Raw genomic sequence first — 3,433 nt, forward strand, 5'->3', positions numbered from 1 at the left:
GAGGGCCGACCATGAGGAGGGCCGACCATGAGGAGGGCCGACCGTGAGGGGGGCGACCGCGGGGAGGGCCTACCGCGAAGGGTAGCCGAGCATATGGGCCAACCGTGAGGAGGGCCGACCGCGAAGGGTAGGTGGTGGTGCGCGGGGCTCGAGGGATGGCAGGGCACATGGTGATTTGAAGTGGAAAAGACAAGGTAGGGGAAGCGGGCAACGAATCGTGGCCGTACACGTGGCAGAATCCTAGAGGAGGGAAGGTTAGACGTTGGGCAAGAAGTGAAACAATAGGTCATTATAGGGTGTTTGAAAAGACAGTTTCGGGGGATTGTTGAAAATTTTCAAACTGGCAAAAATTAATTGTGACCCTTGGAATACAGGCAAGCCTTGGGCTTTTGGTACTATTCGTTTTACCTACTTTTTTGTAAAAAATCAATACCTTTCTATTAACTCCTTCGTTGCTAACGATACACTACTGCAACACTTTTTGAATTTTCTTGCGCCCGCATCTGAAGCTATTCGCAGACATACAAGAGAGATGGCTCAAGAGGAAGCAACAACCACGAGGGTTGATCCCCTAGGCGACGATGACGCGGTTGACTTGGCAGAACAATACCGGACGGAGCGTATGGAGGGGAATGGAGCGAGTCAAGCGGTGCGAGCTTGCCCCAGGACAATGATTTCGGCCGCGAGGCCTATCAGTCAGGTGGAGCCAGACCATTGGCACAATAAATCGGATAGATCTGTACTAACAGCTGAGGAGTTGGAGGGGCTAAGGAAGAAGTACCAAATACCCTCAGAGATAGGGCTGAGATTGCCCACCACCACGGAAAGGGCATCAGACGTACGACCAGGTGAATTTAGTTTGTACGAGGAGGCATTCCGAGGGGGTTTGAGGCTACCTCTCCTCTAAGTGGTGATAGATATTCTAAACAAGCTAGGAGCGGCGCCAGGGCAACTGATGTTGAACGCGTGGAAGATAATAATGGCCTGCGCGAGTGCTTGGCTTCAGGCGACCGGAGGGGCGGCAATGATAGTAGAGGAGTTCTTCTCCTGCTACAAGGGTTTCGGTCAGCAGGAGACTTGGGTCACTCTGCAAGCGGTGGCGGGGCGAGGGCTGGTGGCAGGTCTGCCATCGTCGGTGAAGGGATGGAGACCAAGATGGTTTTTCGTGATAGCGAACGCTGGGGCGAGAGTTTGCACCATATGGAAGGTGCCAACCAAATCGGTCGAGCCCAAGTTGGACAAGGCGGCTGAGGATCGAGTGAAAAGGGTGAGGGAATAGAAAGAAGAGAAGGGGTGAAGTGGGATGAGCTGGTCCTGCCTTCAACATTGTTCACTTTGAAACTAGGACTGCAACCGTTGGGGGAGGACCCAGTAAGGGAAGAGCTGGAAGCGCAGAGAAAGGCGGAGGAGGAGTAGAAGGAGGAGGAGAGAAGGTTATTTGCCCGAGCGGACAAGTACAAAGAGACACAACTGGGGCCTACGCTGAAACCGATCGCGAGGGAGCGCATCCGATCGCGCCCCAGGCCATTGGAGGAGAAGGATCTGGGCAGCTTCGAGCCACGACCGCCCCCAGTGGATTCTCTAAAAAAGAGGAACAAAAAGGAGATGGAGGGTTTGAAGAAGAAGAAGAGAGTCCGTCAGGCTGAGGGGGAGCCCGCCTTGAAGATGAGGAAAGAGGTGACGGCGAGGGAGACCCCTGAAATGGGGTTGGGGGGAGCGGCAAAGAGGGCGAAGAGTGGGGTGATTGGCCCGGAGGAACAAGTGCAAAGTGGGGCGGTCGGCACTGAGAAGAGGGCAGAGCCACAGCCTAAGAAGGGTTTGGCGCCCCAAGGAGAGGGGGAGAGGCCTGGGTTAGGACTGCCTTCTACCATGTCCCTGCGGTGTCTGGGCGTGCGGAAGGAGAATGGAGAGAAGCCAGGATGGCTGCAAACCGCCTTTTGGGGGTGGTGGAAGACGCAACTGTTTGCTCAGTCGCCGGTTTTACTAAGGCTGAGCTGATGAAGGGGTTATGTTCTGCCCAGATAGAGGTGGCTGCCTTGGCAGGAGCCTTGTTGAACAAGGCAGTGGTGGCGAAGGGTGAAGTGAGGAACGAGAGGGAGAGGTTGGAAAAGGTTAAGGCCCAGCTTGAAAATTTCAAGAAAGAGAGTGTAGTCTAGAGAAGGGCAGCGCAATGGCTGACACCAATGTCTTGGGCTAAGCGGAGACCTGCTATCAATGCTTCATATTCTGCCTCATTATTGCTTACATCGAACAAGAACTGGAGAGCACACTTGAAATAACCACCCTCAAGGGCAGTGAGAATGAGACCAGCCCCGTTGCCCTCTTTGCAGGATGATCCGTTAACGTTGAGAGTCCAAGAGTAAGGGTCTTTTGGCTCGGTAGGGGGTGGCGGGGACGGAGGAGCTGTGGGTTGGAGTGGAATTAGTAAATTCCAGGATGAAATCGGCAACAGCCTGCCCTTTAATCGCCGTTCGAGGCTGGTAGAAGATGTCAAATTGACTGAGCTCAACCAACCATTGCATAAGTCTTCCGGAAAGTTCGGGTTGTTGCATTATTTTCTTCAATGGTTGGTCAGTGAGGACCAGTATGGAATGGGCTTGGAAGTAAGGGCGGAGTCGTCTGGAGGCGGTGACCAAGGCCAAGGACATTTTTTCTAATAATGGGTAGTTCTGTTCCGCCCCCCTAAGAGCCCAACTGATGTAGTAGACCGGTCGTTGGACAGAGTTGTCTTCCTTGATGAGTGTTACGCTGACTGCAGTGTTTGACACGGCTAGATAGAGAAAAAGGGGTTCGCCCGTGATTGGTTGAGAAAGTAGAGGGGGTTAGCCGTGCACTGTTTCAACTGCTGAAAGGCCTCTTCGGATTCTGTCGTCCATTCAAAAGTTTGCCGAAGAACCTTGAAGAAGGGGAGGCACTTGTCCGTTGCTCGGGAAATGAAGCGGTTGAGGGCGGCCACTCGGCCAGTAAGCCTCTGAACCTCCTTAACCGTTTTGGATGACTGTATTTCGATTAAGGCCTTGATCTTTTCGGGGTTAGTTTCAATGCCCTGCTGACTGACCATGAAACCCAAAAACTTCCCAGATCCTACGCCAAAGGCGCATTTCTTCGGATTAAGCTTCATTTGGTACTTTCGCAAGGTGGCGAAGGTCTCTTGCAGGTCGGCCAGATGATCAGTGGAGAGCTTGCTCTTGACCAGCATGTCGTCGACATATACTTCCTTGTTCCAGCCTATTTGATGATGGAAGACAGCATTGACCAACCGTTGGTAAGTGGCCCTGACATTCTTCAACCCAAATGGCATTACACGGTAATGATAGGTGCCTCGATCGACGATGAAGGAGGTGTGTTCCTGGTCAGACGGGTGCATCAGGATTTGGTTGTATCCAGAGAAAGCATCCATGAAGCTGAGCATTTGATGACTGGCCGTGGTGTC

The sequence above is a fragment of the Camellia sinensis genome, chromosome 5 (assembly GCF_055761805.1).
Source record: "Camellia sinensis isolate YWXY chromosome 5, ASM5576180v1, whole genome shotgun sequence".
In the NCBI taxonomy this organism is placed as follows: domain Eukaryota; kingdom Viridiplantae; phylum Streptophyta; class Magnoliopsida; order Ericales; family Theaceae; genus Camellia; species Camellia sinensis.